Consider the following 22,826-nt stretch of genomic DNA (forward strand, 5'->3'; position numbering starts at 1 on the left):
TCCTATTTCTTTCCCTGATATTTCTTCATGACGTGCTCATTAAATATGAAATCTCTATTGGCAAGACACACCCTGCTGGTAGAGATTTGTGTTGAAGATCATTCTTGGGTTGTCATTAATGGCAACTCAGATTTGAGATCCCATCCGCCATATGTAGAAATGTTCTACTAGAAGTTTTGGAAGTTTTGATATTCATTTAAGCTTAAGTCTGGAAGGTGGAATACAGAGTATGGATACACTATGCAGATCTCCATTTTGGTTTCATAGTTTTGATTGCAGTGAAAGAGTTAGATGGTCAGATGTTTGAGGTAGCTTGATTCGCGATCCGAGCCTATGATATTGACTCTCATGCAAGTTTGAAGATCCAACAATCAGTAATTCAGGGAGAACAAAGCTATTTTGGTGTAATGTGTTATGTGGAACCTTTGGGATGATTTCAGTGATTGGTTTTGAGTTTGAGGTGATTGAGCTGACATGTGTGAAGCTTGTTATCAATTTGTTTGGGTCTACATATGGATTGGCAATTGGATTGGGTCAACTTAGGGTTAAATGTTTCATGTTGTGTGTTATGTGGTTTTTGTAAGACAACATGGAAATTGATTTATTTTGTTGATGTAGATATAGAAGACCAATTATGTGAGTGAGTAAAGATTGTATGAGCGATTATGAAAAGTTTTGTATGTCTAATTGAAATTTTTTGTGCTCCAGTATATGACATAGTAGTAGAATAGAGCCGAGATATAGAACATAGGAAGAAGACCTTTTGAGCTTAATTAGAATTGCTTTTTGGTATATGTAGATGCTACTATTTAGTTCAGACATTCTTGTTATCTATTGTAATCACTTGTAAGGTGGTGATCCTTCCTCTAGGTTGGAGCCCTGTTTGTAATTGAGCGGCGAGCTCTAGGTAGTGTGTCTGAGTGCATGTGCATTCCCCTCTTGTAATATTATTATAATCTTGATCATAATATTTTAATATTGTGGGTTCCAATCCCACCTTGGTTTTTTCCTTTTTGGGTTTCCATGTAGAAATTTTGGTGTTATGGTTTTGTTCTTATTTGCATATTTGAATCCAAGAACATCGAGAGGTGGGGGGGGGGGGGGTGGGCGGCTAAATTAGTGTTCTACGAGAATGTTCAATTTAAACCTTATTATAACATGCATTCACCAATCAGTAAACCAATACATATATAATTAAAAGAAGTAAACAAATCAATAGGCCAATCACATAAATGAATACCATAACACAGAGAATTATACATGGAAAACCTCAAAGAGGAAAAACCACGATGGGATTTGTGACCCACAATACCAATCCACTAGCCATATGAAAAGATATTACATAATATGGGGGCCTTCACATGCAGGAAGGCTTACAAACTAGAGCACACTACTCAACACAAAGGAGTCTCACTAACTACAATCACTTTGAATAAGAAAACATAAAACTGAACTCATTTAATGCATCTGCTATGCTTGATAGAGTTCCAATTCAAGCTCTAATTATTTCGGTTCTTACACCCTAAACCCTTACCTGAATAACCTTCACATTATAATATCCTCAATTATGATCATTTCCATCATATCCTAACATATCCTTAGGTATCTCTTATTTTACAAAATGATCTAATCAATTGACCTATATACCCTTGCAATCCTTCATGACTCATGTCAGCTTACATAGATAATTACAAAATGATTATACATGTTGGCTCATTACACATATAAATAAATAACAAAATGAATTGTTGATTTCAGGATCTCCCAATGATTTCAGCCTCCTATACTGGTACCTTGAGTGTAAATCATGTCGACCTGCAATGTCAGTACCCATATAATCCTTCCTATCGGTGTCTATCGGTGAAGTACCTATTGATGAAGAACCAAACCAAAGAATGAAGTTGAAACATGTTGCCATAAATGAAAACATATGAAACCAATCATATGAGTGTCAATTTCCAACAATCTCCCCCTTTGACATTGATGGAAACACTCATGTGAAAAATGATAATGGTTTACATCTATCGGTTTCACCCTGAGACTGCTCCCCCTAATCTAAATATCCATCTGTGATCATGATCTCTAAAAATACTCCATAAATCCTAATGTCAAGAATATATTTTTCACCTATACCTCCCGCTTTGACATCAATGCCAAAAAAATACCAAAAACTGGGATGAAGAATGAAACATTGTACAAAGAATGTGTCCCAAAACACCTTATCGGAGCTGAATATATTTGAAAAATTTGGGATAGGATTTCTTCAAAAGCTCTAGATAAGTGTCCCAACCGGATTTGAATGTGTTGAATATTGATACAAGTTCATTAAGCATGTGACCATAGGACTCTTTCTCTTTAAGCTCTAGCGGTGTGGACCTACCCTTGCTTGAATAACCTTCACATTATAATATCCTTAATTATGATCATTTCTACCATATCCTAACATATCCTTACGTATCTCTTATTTTACAAAATGATCTAATAAACTGCCTATATACCCTTGCAATCCTTTATGACTCATGTTAGCTTACATAGATAATTACAAAATGATTAGACATGTCGGCTCATTACACATATAAATAAATAACAAAATGAATTGTTGATTTTAGGATCTCCCAATGATTTTGGCCTCCTATACTGGTACCTTGAATGTAAATCATGTCGGCCTACAATGTCAGTACCCATATAATCCTTCCTATCAGTGTCGGTGAAGTGTATGTCGGTGAAGTACCTGTCAATGAAGAACCAAACCAAAGAATGAAGCTGAAACATGTTGCCATCAATGAAAACATATGAAACCAATCATATGAGTGTCAATTTCCAACAATCTACCCCTTTGGCATTGATGGAAACACTCATGCGAAAAATGATAATGGTTTAAATCTATCAGTTTCACCCTAAGATTGCTCCCCCTGATCTAAATATCCATTTGTGATCATGATCTCTAAAAATAATCCATAACTCCTAATGTCAAGAATATAGTTTTCACCTATACCTCCCCCTTTGACATCAATGCCAAAAAAATACCAAAAACTGGGATGAAGAAGGAAACATTGTACAAAGAATGTGTCCCAAAACACCTTACCAGAGTTGAATATATTTGAAAAATTCAGGATAGGATTTCTTAAAAAACTCTAGATAAGTGTCCCAACTAGATTTGAATGTGTCGAATATTGATACAAGTCCATTAAGCATGTGACCATAGGACTCTTTCTCTTTAAGCTCTAGCAATGTGGGCCTACCAACCATATCAATGTATTCCTTCTTATATACACTAAAGGAGTCCAACCAGGGACTCACCAATCGTCTGAGCCCTTAGCTCTCCTAATGAATTTATCTTTATCCCTTTCAAGAGATGAAGCTTGAGCTTCTAATACCAAAATCTATCCATCAATAGATGTATTCAAAGAATTGGAACCATCAAAAGAATTGACTAAACCTATAATTTTATCTTGAGAATCCTTAGTCCCTTTATATATATTTGCATTAAGTAATCTTGTGTTACAACACACTCTGTATATATTAGTACATTTCCTTAAATAATTATCAATTAACTTTAGTTTGTCAGTAATCTCTTTCTTCTCTGATTCAATCATCTGATCAAAAGTAGCTCTCTTAACTTGTGTGAATCTCTCCAATTCCTGTTGGTTAAATATCTATTGCAGTGATTGAAAATCCTTATAAATGTGCTCAACAATTATTTTGAGCTTGCCGGATGGGCTTGCTCCTTTATCAAAATGCCACTCTGGGATAATTCTGTGCAAAATTGGGATTGATTGATCAATAATTCCTTTGTCCACAGATCCTTCCTTCATCATCTTCTGAGCATCCATCATCATGAACTCAGTAGAACTCATTTTAGTTATGCTCTTCTACTCTACTTGTGTGGTGTCAATTGTCAACAATGATGTGCTCACTCCTGGTTCCCTACCGAATTCTTCTTTCTTCTCCTTTGATGGTTGATTAACTTTAATAACTTCCTCTTTTGCACCGATAGCTTCGCCACTTGGTGTAGTATCAGTTACTGTCAGTTCCACATGAGCTGTATCCTCAACTTGTACATTCTAATTTAGAGGACTATTATCCTCAACATTTGTAACCTATAAACTCTGTGAATCTACCAGTATCTCATTAGTATCATGTACATTATATTCTACCAGCTGCTCTACATCCAATGCCTTATTATCTTTCAAAATGTAGGTGGGGTACCTTCTATACCTTTGCCTTTCCCTTCACTGGGATGTCAGTATTGTTTGTTTTAGCTTTTGGTGAAGTGTAGAAACCAGGGTTGTCAATAAAGAATTGAACCCATGCCTTGTGGGTCTCACTGATTATTTAATTAACCCTACCTGACATAAGACTAACTATCTTGTGCTTGCTTCAAAAAATTGTTCTGTCTGCAACTTCAAGTGTCATATCCAACTCATTTGGAGTAATTAATCCACATGTAGTTAAACTCTTGAATTTTTATGCTCTTCTCCTCCTCCATAGCTAATAATCTCCTAGAATCTAGGTTGTCATACATTTGTGCCAGTATTTGCTTCTCAATTTCTAACAAAGCTTTCTTGAATATATCTAGATATAACAAAACTACTTCCTCAATTTCCCTCTACTCATCATCATCTAAGTGCTCATAATAGAATTGTACATTTTTCAACATACCATCCTTAGTGATTTCATCTATCAATTGTGCACAAGTCTTGGGTGGGATTATAGTTACATTATCGGATACAATAGCAAGGTATGTGTCATTCATCTTCTTTCTTCTGCTAGTACCAGATGGTGCAGAAGGTTTATGATATGTTTCCTTTGGATCTCTTTTCTTTTCAGGTTTTCTTGCCAGTACCTTGATTGTGACTCTCCTTACTGGTTTCCTCCTTGCTTTCTCCTTAGACTCCTCACCTTTCTTCTTAAATACCCTCTTGAATGCTAAGGGTGTGTCATCTTTAGTTCTAGAGTTTGATGGAATAGTCTTAATGAGGATTTTAGGCTCTTTCCTCTTCCTTCCTTTTGCCAGAACAACATCCATTAAGGCCTTGATTTCCTGGGATACTTGTTCAACAAATTTGTTTGCCTTGCCTTGCTAATTCTCCCTCTTCTTTCGATTGAATTCAATTTGAACCTCTTGCTTCTTCTGTTTTGCAGTACCAAAGGATTTTTCAGTCTCATTAATAGGAACATCTATCAACATCTTGGCATAACCAACCACAATCTCAGCATCAGCCTCATATCCCATCTCTTCTATCCATATCTTTTAGGGTTTAACTACTTCCATTAAGGTTTCATCCTTTTTGACCATAAAGAAGATCTCGATTGAGTATTTCTCAACAATGTGTTTAGGAACCCTCTCTCTAGATTTCATTGCCCTCTAGAATGCCTTGAAGTAACCCCAAACCTTATGATCTCACTGACTACCCAATGTAGCAATAGATTGTTTCAGTTGTTTTCCTACTAGTATATCAAAATCCCACTGTCTCTTCCCAAAATTGGGAGTTTCATTAATGAAAAATATCATCAAGCAGATAATAAGATTCCCAAACTAGAATGTCCCCTTTTTCTCTCCTTTGATCTTCCCAAGGTTAATTAACAACTCATCTAACATCCAACCACAAAGATCTATCTTCTCATTTTCCCTCATAATCTTATATGCGACATATATGAAAGAACTAGAAACATAATTGAGATGATTGGATTGAATTACCTTATACCTAATGATCATGCTGCCAAATTTGATATCTCTATCAGTGATGGTGCTGACCCTCATCGATCATCAGTCTGAAGTTGTGCTAATGAGTTTATTAACCTGATCATTTGAAATCTTTGTCTCTAGACACTGAACAATCTACGACAAACTGGTGATGGCTCTAATGGCCTCCTTCTTGGTCTTATAAGGTTTGTCCAACCAAATGAACTCTCCATGAACTCTTCTCATTACATATCTGATGATCTCATCTTCAAATTTAGGGATATCAATAATGCCAGTAAACCCTAGATCCTCAGTGTGCTTATACTCGGGCTTGATCTTTCTAGACTCTCTCATCAACTCACTCATATACATGCCCTTGATGTCACTAGTACCCATATCCTCAATGTGGTAGTGAATGTATTCTCTGATGTCTTCCACATAAGAAACTCCTTCTGGAACACATGAAAATATGCCAACCAAATCATCCAAGGTGGAAATATGCGGGCATCACTTGAAAATTGGTCTGGGATGATCCTTAACCTCGACAATAGTTGGATTTGCAATGAAAGAAGATGCAGAGGATGATACCACATCCTTGATGAAAGATGATTTTGATAAGTACCTGATAAATAGTTATTGGTGAAACCCTAGAGAACTCTTCCAATCGCTAGTGAAATCATTGAAGAAGATATCTGATCACACTGAATCACACTTAATCGCTTTGAATGGAAGGTGATTGAAACTAAAGTAGATTAAACAATATAACCTTAAAGAAACCCTTATCTATCATCAATATGAGTGACTTCTGATGGAACATACTAGATCTTAGTCAAACATCTCCATACTAGATAAACCTTTATTCAATGTCTTACTTCTTCTTGAACCTCTTACCATGGATTATGCAATATTTATATGAAATTTTCCTACCCCTAAGGCATCTGCCTTAGTTACTAGATGAGCTTCCTACTACTGTGGGAGCAACCTCATCTGTTGGTTGAGTAGCCAGAGCATTCCCATTTGCTAATTGATCATCTGACTTCCTCACCCATTTCTTAATATGATCTTTTCGGATTTCATTGACCTTTTCTTTCCCTTCATCATTTGATTCATCATTGCTAACTAGTGGATTTTTGCTTCTGCAAAACTTAGCTAGGTGTCCAATCTTGTTGCATGCATAACATGTAACATTGTTCTTTTGAATTGCTTTGCTATAACCGGTATAATTGATTGACCTAGAATGATTAGCCATATGTCCAATTTTTCCACATGCATGACATTTAACATTCATTTTGCAATCTTTTGTCTTATGATCATACTTATTGCATTTAGAACATTGATCGGGAGTAGAATTATAGTTCTAATTTTCGCTATTTATACATTACCTAGCCATGTGACCAAATTTATTACAAACAAAGCATCTACCATTAAATTTGTAAGCATTAAGTTGCCTTACTGATGTCTTCTGCTTTTGATCTGTTGGCATTACAATAAGTTGGGAGATTGTTGGCATTACAATAAGTTTGATGGTTGATGATATTCAGAAGGTTGTTGGAGATGAATTATATAATTGATAAAGGGTGATTACTGTCTTAATATTATTATTTTGTCATTGATGTCAAACAATTGATTTTCTAATTCAGTATGATGTTGCCATATCTTAAAAAGTATGTTTTAATGAGTATAAAGATGTTGGTAAATGACAAAGAAACAATGTGAAAATAAAGGGGAATAATAAGTTATTCAATGGGAAACTATTATCAAGTTAGACAGTGATGAGATTGTGATGTTTTGATTGTTTTGATATCCTATATATGTGTATTCAAAGACTGAACAAGAAGGGGAAAAGATTTCATGTAATAGAATGAGTAAAGGTTTGATACTATTCTATTTTATTGAGAAAGGAGCTAATTGGTAAACTCCAAGGTTACCAATGTCGGTTATTGAAAGAAAAAGTCACCAAGAAGAGAATGTCTACCAAGTAAAGTTCAGTGTTAACCGAGTATCAACTAAGTAGTAATAGAATGTATTAAATAAGTGTATACATTATTAAATGAAGGATGCCAATGAGTTGGAGGTTTATTGAAGATAGGAATGTCATACAAGAAGTTTGTTAAGGATCAATAGTAATTAAAATTCAAGAATAAGATCCACAGCACATATTGAACGGTCCTAACCGAGAACAAGTACCAAGAAAGGTATACAAGTTTCATGGCAAGATAAAACATTTTTTAGATAGAAGGATACAATGAACCTAGTCAAGTTTGAAGATCTGATGGCTAAGATTAATCATGGGAAATGTGATTAAGGAGATTAAGTGGTTGAGAATTGCTTATAAATAAAGTAATGTTGTTGAACAAAGAAAGTGGGCAAACTGAAGCACAGTGATGCTATAGAGGTGAGCACATTCAGAATCTGATTGAAGAACAGATTGAGAATCCCAACAAGGAGAAAGATAAGTCTTATGACAAGATTATCTTGAGCACATTGAGCACATAGAATCTGCAATTAAAGTCACAGCGATTAACAAATTGAGTTTTGTACCAAACATGTCACTCCCATTGGATGCTACTATCGGCAAGCTACATGCTTTTGAGTTAAGTAATTTTGATAACAGTGGGTCTTTCATAAACAAAGTTTTATCTGTATTCAGTTCTTTTCATCTCAGTGAATCTGAAGATTACAATGATAGAATGTCTAAGTATGTTGAAGGAAATCATAGTGGAGAAAGTAATAGATTTCTCAAAAACATGGAAGAAGTACACAAACTATATGAGGAAATCAGATAGCAAGAAGAGTTTGAAGCATTATTGGCCAGAAGGTTACCGAGAGGCAAAGGTAAGTATACAGGGAAGTTACCTTTAAAATGTTTTAACTGTGATAAAATTGGACAGATGGCTTCTAATTGTCCTGACAAAGATGATGAAAAGAAAGATTACTGAGATGACAGACAAAAAGACAACCAATATAGAAGGCACTAAGACTTTAGAAGGAGAGAAAGAAAGACATGCCTAGTAGCTGATGAGGAATCCAATGATGATAAATCTGATGTGACTGAGATAGAGGAAGTTGTATATGTGGCTATCAAAGATGGATCAGATGAAGAAAGGTATGAAGAAAAATCCTTAATATCACACATAAATAAAAATGATTCTTGGATCATAGATAGTGGATGCTCACATCACATGATAGGTGATAAACACAAGTTTGTTAAATTAGAAGATTATGATGGAGGTCATGTAATATTTGGTAATGATGCTCCATGTCTTGTGAAAGGTAAAGGTTCAATTACACTTCTTGACAATGCTAAATGTGATGATGTATATTGGGTTGAAGGTTTGAAATGCAATTTGTTTAGTGTAGCACAACTAAATAATATAGGATACCGATTAGAATTTTAGAAAGGAATTGTCAAAGTTCATGACAAACATGGAAAGTTGGCTGCTACCGAGACTTAAACAAGAGGTAATTCATTTCACCTTGACTCAACTCGGAACAATTGTCTGTATGCAAAAATAGAAGATACTTGGTTATGGCATAAAAGGTTTTTTCATGTAAATTTTGATAATCTGATCAAAATAAGTAAGAAGCATTGTGTAAGAGGTCTACCGAGCTTGGAAAAACTTAAGAATGCAATATATCGAGGATGCCATATGGGTAAGATGAAAAAATCAAGCTTTACAAGTAAGTCTTACACTTCTAAAGTAATTTTAGATCTTGTACACATTGATCTTTGTGGTCCTATGAAAGTTCAAAGTTACTATGGTGATAAATATTTCATATTATTTGTAGATGATTACTCAAGGATAATGTCAGTTATGTTTCTAAAAGAGAAATCAAAAGCTTTTCAAATGTTCAAATGGTATAAGGCAAGAGTTGAAAAAGGAATAGGAAGATAGTTGAAATGTCTTAGATCTGATAGAGGAGGAGAAGTCATTTCTAATGAATTTAACTTATTTTGCAATGATCATGGTATAAAGAGATAAGTGTCAGCACCAAGGACACCACAACAAAATGGAATAGCTAAAAGAAGGAATAGATCAATTGTAGATTGTGCTAGAACTTTGATGATAGAAAATAGAGTACCTCAAATATTTTGGAGAGAACCAATAAGCACCGTAGTTTACACCTTGAACCGAGTACAATTGAAGAAAAGAACTATGAAGATACCTTATGAAATCTGGTATGATAAGAACCAAATGTAAGTTATTTTAAAATATTTGGAAGTAGATGTTATGTTCACAAAGATGATAGAAATGGAAAATTTGATCAGAAAAGTGAGGAAGGAACATTTCTTGGTTATTCCTCTAGGAGTAAAGCATTTAAATGTCTAATCAAATCATCTAACAAAATTGTGGAAAGTGCAAATGTGAAAATTGATGAATTTGCAAAAAGGAATGATGAAGGAAACTCCAAACAACCAGAAGATTATGAAGAGTTTGTATATATACAACCAACAAGTTTTACTGAGAAAGCCACTGAAGAAATTACTCAGTCACCAAGTGATGAAGAAGATCATAGAGAGCCTACCGAGCCTTTATTAGTAAAATATGTCAGATTATAGGAGATAAGGATGCTTTAGTGATGACAAGGAACAATCTGAGACACAACACATGTCTGATATCCGAATTTGAATCGAGGATAGTAAAAGAGGAATTAAGCAATGAAGATTGGGTAAATGCTATGACAGAAGAGATTGATCAAATCAAGAAAAATGAAACATGGACACTAGTCCCAAGACCAAAACAGAAAATTGTAATTGGTACAAAGTGGATTTTTAGGAATAAGCTAAATGAAAAAGGTGAGGTCATTCAGAATAAAGCAAGGCTAGTTTGCAAAGGTTATGCTCAAGAAGAAGGAATAGACTATGGAGAAACTTTTGCACCTATAGCAAGACTTGAAGGAGTAAGAACACTGTTGCCATATGCTGCTTACAAAAATTTCAAGGTATATTAAATGGATGTTAAATCTGCATTTTTGAATGGTATACTAGAAGAAGTCTATATTGAACAACCTGAAGGATTTATTGAAGAGAAGAATAAAGATTAGGTATGTAAGTTGAACAAAGCTTTATATGGTCTAAAGAAAGCACCTAGAGCATGGTATGAAAGGTTGCACGCTTACTTATTAAAGATTGGTTTTGTAAGGACTAGTGAGAACAACAACATGTATATGAAGAATGATGAGAATGGGATACTGATGTCAGCCATATTTGTTGATGATATTATTTTTTATGGAAATGATTCTTTATGTAAGAACTTTGGAAATGAAATGTGCAAAGAATTTGAGATGTCATTAATCAGTGAGATAAAGTATTTTATAGGTTTACAAATACTGCAAATGAAAAATGAGATTTTCATTACTCAATCCAAGTATATAGAGGAAATCTTGAAGAAATTTGGAATGGAGGACTCTAAACCTGTAAGTACTCCTATGACTACTAATTGTAAACTATCAAAGAATGATGAATGTGCATCTGTTGATGAGACACTTTACTGATCTATGATTGGAAAGTTGCAACATGTAGTTCACAATAGGCTTGATATAGCACATGCAGTAGGTATAGCTACAAGATTTTCTACAAATCCCAAAGAAACTCATATGACAGCAGTAAAGAGAATTTTTAGATATTTGAGAGGCACTGAAGATTATGGTCTACTATATGAAAAGAGGAGTGATTTTGACTTAAAAGTCTATACTGATGTTGATTGGGTAGGAAATATTGATGACAGGAAAAGCACAAGTGGTGGAGCTTTCTTTTTGGGAGAAAGACTAGTAAGTTGGCTTAGCAAGAAACAAGGATGCATTTCACAGTCAATAGCTGAAGCTGAATATGTCGCTGCAGCATTGAATTGTACCAATATAGCATGGATCAAACAACTATTGGAAGGAATAAATGAGACAATTATCAGGCCAATAACTATATTTTGTGATAATACAAGTGCTATTAACATTTCAAAGAATCCGGTAATGCACTCTAAGACAAAACATATGTCTATAAAGTATCATTATCTTAGAGAAGAAGTTCAAGAAAAGAACATTGTGCTGGAATATGTTAGCACAAAGGAACAAATCATAGACATCTTCACTAAACCACTACCAAGGGACACTTTTGAGTATCTCAGAAGTAAGTTAGGGGTCCTACCCCTATCTAGTACTCACTGATAGAGTTTGGTGACAACATCAATTCTATGACTCCAAAGAATACTATTTGTAAGTTGATGCCAATTTACACACTTTAGAAGGATGTCTAAACTTGTGCAGGAAATAGTGAATGAAGACAAGTTTCTCTGACCGAGATACATTTGTATATGTTTGAACTGCAAGGAAATTACTTCATAGGGCGAGTAATTATGGATCGGGCTTACTTTTGGCATTGTTGTCAAAGGGGGAGATGATTGTTTATAGCTCAAGGATAACAGGAGAAGAATAACAGCAGTTTGAATCAATTGGAATAAATCACATCAGTATTGCCATCAATGCCAAAGGGGGAGATTGTTGGCATTAAAATAAGTTGGGAGATTGTTGTCATTACAATAAGTTTGATGGTTGATGATATTGAGCAGGTTGTTGGAGATGAATGATATAATTGATAAAGGGTGATTACTGTCTTTATATTATTATTTTGTCATTAATGTCAAACAATTGATTTTCTGATTCAGTATGATGTTGCCATATCTTAAAAAGTATGTTTTAATGAGTATAAAGATGTTGGTAAATGATGAGGAAAGAATGTGAAAATGAAGGGGAGTAATAAGTTATTCAATTGGCAACTATTACCGAGTTAGATAGTAATGAGATTATGATGTTTTGATTGTTTTGATATCCTATATATGTGTATTTGAAGACTGAACAAGAAGGGGAAAAGATTTCATGTAATAGAATGAGTAAAGGTTTGATACTATTCTATTTTACTGAGCAAGGAGCTAGTTGGTAAACTCCAAAGTTACCGATGTCAGTTAATGAAAGAAAAAGTCACCAAGAAGAGAATGTCTACTAAGTAAAGTTCAGTGTTAATCGAGTATCAACTAAGCAGTAACAGAATGCATTAAATAAGTGTATACATTATTAAATGAAGGATGCCAATGAGCTAGAGGTTTATTGAAGATAGGAATGTCATGCAAGAAGTTTGTTAAGGATCAACGAAAATTAAAATTCAAGAATAAGATCTACAACACAGATTGAATAGTCCTAACCAAGCACAAGTACCAAGAAAGGTATACAAGTTTCAAGGCAAGATAAAACATTTTGTAGATCGAAGGATACAATGAACCTAGTCAAGTTTGAAGATTTGATGGCTAAGATTAATCATGGGAAATGTGATTAATGAGATTAAGTGGTTGAGAATTGCTTATAAATAAAGTAATGTTTGTTGAACAAAGAAAGCAGGCAAAGTGAAGCATAGTGATGCTACAAAGGTGATTACCGAGTACAGAAGGTTGAAGAACAGATTGAGAAGCCCAGTAAGGAGAAAGATAAGTCTTATGACAAGATTATCTTGAGCTCATTGAGCACATAGAATCTGCTTTAACATTTTAGATGTGAAGTGCCAGATGTTGGTATTTTGGTATGGTTTTGTCATTGATGTCAACACCTACTAAACTTTATCAACTCTATCACTTTAGAGAATCAACAATATTCATCGGCAAGCAAGTGACTTATACACAGTCATCGGTATCTGGTACACTGGTAGGATATAATGATCACTGACACTTGGAATGGCATGGAAAACACTTGGTTATGTCAAAGACATCATGTGGACACCTTGTCTTGGAGATTTGATTATTGTTATATTCATATTCGCATATTTGTTGTTATCGGCAAATAGGTCCAGGTTATACACCGACAGGTTTATCTTTTCCAGATCAACATGGCATGCTATGGAGATGACTTATTATTGTTGTAAATACATTAAGCCAACATGTTGAATCGGTTATTGCATCGGGCATTAATTTATTTATAAATTGATTTTATTGTAATATCTTTTAGAGCCGACCTACTAAAATTGGTCCTAGGTTATGATATAAATGTAAGATCAGTAGAGGAAGGCAAAGGAGAATTGTGTGAAGATATATGCAAGATTAAGTAGAGTTATACATGCAGACATCATTTGAAGGTGAGGAAAGGTTTTTGTGAAAGCATATCAAAACTACACCGGTATTGAATCTAACATATGTAGATGCTATTTTGAGAAGTACATCCTTATTGGATTTAACCATCCAATTGTAGTTAGTGTGACTCCTATTTTGTGTTTGAGCACTGAGCTCTAGGCGCTTGGCCTTTCTGCATGTCCAGACCCCATTTGTATACACTTACTATCTACAGTAGTATCATCTGATTGTGGGTAAGGTTTCCCACTATGGTTTTTCTCCTTATAGGGTTTCCATGTACAAATATTGGTGTTAAGTGTTGTGGATGACTTTGCCTTTTGTTCCATGCATTAATCTTTATTGGTATTGCAATTATCTGATAAAATTGTCCACCAGTATAAAAGACTGGTTCATCGGTATTAAGCAGTAAGTTGGTTAAGTTGTTTTGTTTTGAATTTATTTGACAACTGATTCACCTCCCCCTCTCCGTTGTGTCTGAGACCTAACAACAGATATATTTTATTACTGTTATTTATGTATGTAAGTGATAGGAAATCTCTTAACCGAGTGGACTTAACAGTCTTATTTGTAAATCCTCTTGGAAGGAAACATTTTGAATGAGTGTTTGAAATCCTTTGACAAGGTCACTTCTAACAAAGTGAAGATTCTAATAGATCCGAGGGAAATCCCTTGACCGGGTCACATCTAGCAATGTGTATGTAATCTTTAACAGGATTTTCTTTTAACCGAGCATACTCTAGAAGAGTATATTTTCTTGTGGGTCCGAAATCCCATAGTGGTTTTTCCCTATTGGGGTTTCCATGTTAAATTTGCTGTAAAATATGATTTAATGTTTCATGTTTACTTGTTTATGAGTTTGAATGATTTATAGTCATAAGTTGCATATCAAGTTAATGCTACTGAGGTTTAATCTGATTAGAGCAATCATTATTGAGGTTATCTAATTCACCCCCCTTCTCATCTAACTAACATGATCTTCATTTGCAGTACCAAAGCTTTGACCTTGTTCAAATCTAAGTTCACTGGAATCTCCATTTTTTCTTTGACTTTTCAATAACTCATCAAGATGTGCTACACTAACCTTGAATTTGTCCTTGTACTCACTTGTAATAGTCAGATCATCTCTTAGAATTACCATCTGTCTCTCAAGTTCTTGTTCATTTCTTTGGGATTGTACTAATTCTGTTCTCAACATATCATTTCATGAGCCAACCAGATGCATTCTTCAAATCTTCTTGCAAAGATCTCCCAAGGTTTTCTTCTTTCATATTCTAGTCTTTAATCTCCTTTGACACCTTCATAGTTAGGGCTTGCATTTCAATCCTCATGACCATATTCTCCTGACTTATCTTCTGACATTTTTCATTAAGGGAAACTTTCTCTTCATTATCATGATTTTGTAGAAGTTCCTTCCTCCTATCCTGCACAAATGACAACCTCTACTATAGGATAAGAATGAATTCCATGGAAGAATTCAATTAATATTGTAACTTCAAGTTCTTCATCCTTATTCAGCATCATAACCTTCAAGTGCTATCTTAAGTTGCCTCTCCATACTCATATCCATGGATCCCAGATTCAAGATCTCCCTCAAGTTGTTAGACTTCCTCTGAGGCACAAGGCTTTGATACCAATTGTGGGAATCGAAGAACACTGGGAGGGGGGGTGAATCAATGTTCTACCAGAGTGTTCAATTTTAACCTTATTATAACATGCATTCACCAACCGATAAACTGGTGCATATATAATTGAAAGAAGTAAAGCAATCAATAAGATAATCACACAAATTAATACCATAACACAAAGAATTATACTTGGAAAACCTCAAAGAGGACAATGGGATTTGTGACCCACAATATCAATCCACTAGCCATATGAAAAGATATTACATAATATGCGGGCACACACATGCAAGAAGGCTTACAACCTAGAGCATACTACTCAACACAAAGGAGTCTCACTAACTACAATCACTTTGAATAAGAAAACATAAAACTAAACTCATTTAAAGCATCTGCTATGCCTGATAGAGTTCTGATTCAAGCTCTGTCTGTTCCAGTTCTGAAACCCTAAACCCTTACCTTAATAACCTTCACATTACAATATCCTCAATTATAATTATTTCCATCATATCCTAACATATCCTTATGTATCTCTTATTTTACAAAATGATCTAATCAATTGACCTATATACCCTTACAATCCTTTATGACTCATGTTGGTTTAAATAGAAAATTAAAAATGATTATACATGTTGGCTCATTACATATATACATAAATAACAAAATGAATTGTTGATTTTTGGATCTCCCAATGATGTTGACCTCCTATACTAGTATCCTGAATGTAAATCATGTCAATCTGGAATGCCGGTACCTATAGAATCCTTCCTATTGGTGAAGATACTTGTCAGTGTCGGTGAAGTGTCTACTGGTGAAGAACTAAACCAAAGAATGAAGCTAGAAAATGTTGCCATCAATGCCAACATATGAAACCAATTAGATGAGTGTCTATTGCGAATATTGCATTCCATTTTTGCACTTCACTTTTATTCATTTGTATCTAGTGGTTAAAGAATTAGTTTAAGAAAGTTGTTAATTGTAGAACATTTATGCAACCCTCCTCTTGGTGTACATTGATTCCAAAAATTAGTATCAGAGCCTAGTTCCTTTGAGGAAGCATCCTAGAGATTGAATCAATGGACTCTGTTTTGTAGAGATAACTTATTGTGGCATTTGAAGACCTAGATGCAGCAAGGAAAGAAGAAAGTGACCTAAGAAGTGTTAGATAGTTCAAATAACTGGAAGACAACTGAGAAGGGGGGGGGGGGGTGAATCAATTGTCATAGATTATTGAAACCATTAGCAATTAAATCTTTAATACCAGAACCCAAAACATTAATACCATAATTCTTACACCAACTATTGAAATAGAAGTTAAACCAAATAAGCATAAAAAATAATCATAGAATAAATACCATCCACATTACACCAAGATTTGTACGTGGAAAACCCGATAAAAGGAAAAACCACGGTGGGAAGCCTACCGTCAGTCAAATAATACTTTTGCAATAACTATGTGAATTACAATTGAGGGGCATGCACTTGGAGGAAGGCCAACAACATAGAGTGCATTGCTCATCACTAAAGGAGTCTCACTGACTACATAGAAATCCATACTACAATCCAAAGAAGTGTTGAACTGCAAAAGATAGCATCTCCTATGCTTGAGTACATTTCTGATTAAGCTCAATACTGGAGGACTATATACTCATACATAAACCTAATTTGATCTCCAATGATCAACTAGATCCTCTGCCTGAATGATATTATATTATTTGCACATTACCTCTCTTGACCATGACCTCTAACATAACCATGATAATCTACAATGAGATCTTACATCTATATATACAAACCCACGACTATAAATAATTATGTCAGCCACCAGATAATAAACCAATTACATAATTACAAACCATGTTGGCCTTAGACCAAACCAATAATATCTAAAACATAAGACATCTGAGAAATGTATCGAGAGGTCCAATCTCTACACTTCATTAAACTGATCCATAACATAGACCAACCGGGACCCAGTATAGGTCCACACTCTACAACAAAGATCTCCATCCACCAAGTCTCTAACATGATCACCATTAGCATCCTAAAACTCTACCAGAAGCTGCACCAACACCACTTATGCAATTCATCAAAGATCTTCATCAAAAGCTCTACCGATGAAACCCTTGTCGGAACTAGAAACCAAGCATCTAAGCAAATAGGATATCATCTGATCACCAAACCAAAACCAACTGATTGAATATGAGTATGAGTATTATGAACAAGACAATTCCATAACCAAATCATACCAGAGCCTACCGGATCATGTCAAATCCAAATCAACTAGAAACCACCAATCACCCCCAATGGAAGACAACCACCAATCTCCCGCATACAACTCTAAAATAAAGACCAAACTCCCCCTGTGAATAATATCTTTGTAAAGATCTGAGTTTATTCTTTCTTCCTTTTTTATTTTTCACTTCCTTTTTCACATCAATATCACTCCCCCTTTGACATCAAAGCTAGAAATCTAATAAAAAAATATCAAAGAAAAAATATAAACCACTGAATCACAGAGCTGACTACTCCCCCTGAGTAGTAACATCCCCATATCAATGCTGAAATGAAAAGTATCTTTGATAATGCATATCAGACTTATGCCAATCTGCATCAATCAAGGCTCTATTGAAGTGGCATAAACTCCCAATCTATCTCTCAGGTACTCTAATGATTCCTTGGGCAAAGGTTTATTGAAAATATCTACAATCTACTCTTTAGTGTTCACATAAACTAGTCTAACTTCATTTTCTTATACCTTTTCCTTCAAAAAGTTATACTTAATAGATATGTGCTTTGTCTTAGAATGAAATACCATATTCTTTGATATATCAATAATAGTAGAGTTATCACAATGAATAACTACTGGTGCATAACAATCCATGTTTATATCCTTCAACATTTGCTTCATCGATAAAACCTATGTATAGTTAGTAGCAATAGCAACATACTCAGCTTCAACAATAGATAAAGAAGTACATGATTGTTTCTTGCTGATCCATGAAACTAACTTCTTTCCAAGAAAGAAAGCTCCACCAAAAGTACTTTTCCAATCATCAACATCTCCAGCCCAATGAACATCTGTATATACACGTAAATTAAATTCATCATCCTCGAGGTACCACAAACCATATTCTAATGTACCTTGCAAGTATCTAAAAATCCTTTTCACAACATTCTCATGATTTTCTCTAGGAATCTTCTGAAATATTGAAACAATACAAACAATATTCATAATGTCAGGTCTAGTTTGAGTCAAATAAAGCAGACCTCCAACCATAAATTTGTATCTTGTAGGATTTATCAGTGCATAAACATTATTTCTTATCAATTTCACACTTGTAACCATAGGAGTATTTACCGGTTTAGAATCTCGCATACCAAATTTCTTCAATAATTCCTTAGCATACTTACTTTGATAGATGAAAATGCCTTTATCAATCTGAGTAATCTACAAACCTAAGAAAAATTTCATCTCACCAATCATAGACATATCAAATTATTTCTCCATATTCTTAGAAAATTCTATGCACAATTTATCTTCACCTCCAAATAAAATGCCATCAATAAATACTTCAATAATCAGTATATCATCATCAATGATCTTATAATATAAATTAGTGCCAGCACTACACTTTTTAAAACCAAGCTTCAAAAAATATTTATCCAACCTTGCATACCAAGCTCTGGGTGCTTGTTTCAATCCATATAAATAGTTCCTTAACTTGCAAACCATATTTGTATCATCTGATAGTGAAAAACCATCAGGTTTCTCAATATAAACTTCCTCATCAAGATCCCCATTCAAAAATCCACATTTAACATCTATCTGATAAACCTTGTAGTTTTTATAAGCAGCATAGGCAAAAAATAATCTTACAGCTTCAATCCTAGCTATAGGTGGAAAAGTCTCTCCATAACCAATTCCTTCCTTCTGATAATATCCTTTAAAAATCAATCTAGCCTTATTTCATATAACATGACCATCCTCATTCAATTTATTCCTGAAAACCCATTTAGTTTCAATAACATTCTTATTTTTAGACCGGAGAACCAAAGCCCATGTGTTATTTTTCTCATTCTGATCTAATTCTTCTTCCATGACTTTCAACCAAAATTCATGTTTATATGCCTCAATTACTGATACCAGTTCAACTTGTGAAATTAAACATAACTCATTAGTTTCCAGTCTTCTTCTTGTCATCACTCCATTTCTCTTATCCTTAATGATCTGATCTTCTGAATGATTTAATATCACATATCTAGGAGTCCTTTGACTCTTTGTTCCTCTTCCCTGATCTTTAGTTACTTTATAATTCTTTGATATGGTTGGAGTAACTAGATCAACACTTTGTTTTAGTAAAGGTGCTACCGGTTTAGATATAATCATTTCCATTTCTGGTTCCTTCTCATAAACTCCAATTTGACTTTTGTTTAGCTCATCTACTTTGACATTAGCACTCTCCACAATTCTCTACAATCTCTTGTTATAACATCTATATTCTTTTCTTCCATTAGAATAACCAAGAAATATGCCTTCATCGCATCTAGGATCAAATTTTCCAATGATATCATCTCTCTTGATATAACATTTACTACCAAAATTTTTGAAATACTTAACTATAGGTGTATTGCCAAACCATAATTCATAAGGTGTCTTACCAGTTTCTCCTTTGATATGTACTTTGTTGAATTTATAAACCGTTGTGCTCACTACTTCTCTCTAGTAGATATGAGGTAGACTATCTTCCATCATCATTTTTCTAGCAACATCCAAGATAGCTATGTTCTTCCTTTCCACAACTCCATTCTACTGAGGTATCTGGGGAGCAGAATATTATCTTCTTATACCATGATTCTCACAAAATTTATTAAACTCATTGGATGTGAATTCTCCACCATGATTTGACTCAAACATTTAATCTTCAATCATGTCTCAATTTCCACTTTAGCCTTAGAGATTTTAAACTTTTCAAATGCTTCAAATTTTTCTTTTAGAAAAGTAACCCACATCATTCTAGAATAATCATTAATGATTAGCATGACTTGAAAACTTTTAACTCTAGGAGGGCCACACAAATTAGTATGAATAAGATCAAGAACATCATTTGATTTATTTGGTATACTCCTAAAATAGGTTTTGACCTATTTACCCATTTGACATTCTTTACATACCAGATTATAGGGCTTCATAATCTTAGGTATATCCCTGCCTTAGTTGAACTGATCTTTGCAATGCAATCAAATTCACATGACACAACCTTTAATGTCATAGCCATCTCTCATCAATCTGCATAATCAAACATGTCTTATGACCAGAATTTAAATGAAATATGCTACCTTTTGTTTGTGTACCGGTGGCAATCTCCAAGTCAGATTTGTTAATGATTTTGCATTTTCTATCTTTGAACTGTAATTGAGATCCCTTATCCACTAATTTTCCTACACTCAAAATATTATGCTTTAAATCTTCAACATAATAAGCATTATCAGTATTGTTCTTACCATATAATGATATAGTTCCTTCTCCTATGATCATACATGCTTTGTCATTTCCAAATCTAACTAGACTGCCATCAAATTCTTGCAAAGATAGAAACTTCCCTTTATCTCCAATCATATGATGTGAACAACCGCTATAAATTACCCATTCATCCTTGTCTTCAATTTTAGCAGCAAGTGCCTTCTAGTTAGGTACATTCTCTTCCAGTACCGAAATCATCTTCCTTGATAGCTAGGAACACCCATCCCTTCCCATTGTCAAAACCACTAGCAGATTCTTTTGCCGGTTCATCATCAGAATCGATAATGCCTTCCTCATCCACTGTGTAACATGATTTGTCTCTATTTTTCATGTACCTATAATTGCTCTAATATCCAGGATTAGGATTAAATAATCTTCTAACTCTTTCTTCATATATTGAATTCCTTTTAGGACATCTAGATGCAAAATGACCAATCTCATTACATGCAAACATTTAAAAGGTACTTTTCCTTCATACTTACTTCCTATTGGTCCTTTAGGTACTCTTCTAGCAAATAGTGCTTCAAGTTTCTCAAACTAATCATCTTCTCTCTTCATATCTTCTAATTCCTTTGCATATAAATCTTTCCAATCATTCTTACCAATTGCAGATGTAGATGCATGAAAAGAAGGTCTAGTCTTTAGAGCTCCAGAAGATCCAAATTCTTCAAGCTCAAAAGTAGATAGTTTCCCAACCAATGTATGTATGTTGACAAATGTATTAGCCATTATTCTCAACTCATTAATAGTAGTAACCTTCATTGTGTAAGCTAGTGGTAGGGCTCTCATAACTTTAGAAATAATTTCATCTTCCCTCAAAGTTCCACCACAACATTGTATTCCCATAACAATCTCATTTACCCTTTCCATGAATGCAGTAATCCTTTCATCTTATTCCCTCTTTATATTTTAATATATGACTTGGTAACCATAAAGTTTAGCAATCTTCACTATAGGGTCACCTTCATTAAGAGTCTCCAACTTATCCCATATAGCCTTTCCAGATGATTTTTTGGTTAATCCCATTATTTGTTGATCAGAAAGTGCATACAAGAGGGCTTCTCTTGCTCTAAAATCATTCTCAAGCTCCTTATCCAGTTTTGTCAAAGGAGGATTTCTAGATGTCAGATTATGAGGTGTGACTCCATTTTGTGTGATCTCCTTGCCAAGACATCTCAGATGAGTCTCCATCCAAATCTTCCATACTGTGTAATTTATTCCATCAAGCCTAGGAATATCTCTCTGAAAGATAGCTCCAGATGAACTTGAACTATTATTCACCATAGGATCTTCCTCAAGAGGTTAAGCTTTCTGACGACCAAATCTCTGATACCAATTTTTAGACAGTTCAGATAACCAAAATACAATTGAAAGGAGGGGGGCACATGAATCAGTTGTCACAGATTACTGGAACCATTAACAATTAAAAATTTAATACCAGAACCCAAAAAATTAATACCAAAATTCTTAAACCAAATATCAGAATAGTAGTTAAACCAATTAAACATAAAAAATAATCACAAAATAAATACCATCCACATGACACCAAGATTTGTACGTGGAAAACCCAGTAAAAGGAAAAACCATAGTGGGAAGCCTACCCATAGTCATATAATACTTCTGCAGTAAGTATGTGAATTACAATTGAGTGGTCTGCACTTGCAAGAAGGCCAACATCCTATATTGCATTGTTCATCACTAAAGGATTCTCACTGACTACATAGAAATCCAGACTACAATCCGAAGAAGTGTTGAACTGCAAAAGATAACATCTCCTATGCCTAAGTACAGTTCTAGTTAAGCTCAATACTAGAGGACTAAATCCTCTTACATAAACCCAATTTGATCTCCAATGATCGACCAAATCCTCTTCTTGAATGATATTA

This window comes from Cryptomeria japonica, chromosome 3 (assembly GCF_030272615.1).
Source record: "Cryptomeria japonica chromosome 3, Sugi_1.0, whole genome shotgun sequence".
In the NCBI taxonomy this organism is placed as follows: Eukaryota; Viridiplantae; Streptophyta; class Pinopsida; order Cupressales; family Cupressaceae; genus Cryptomeria; species Cryptomeria japonica.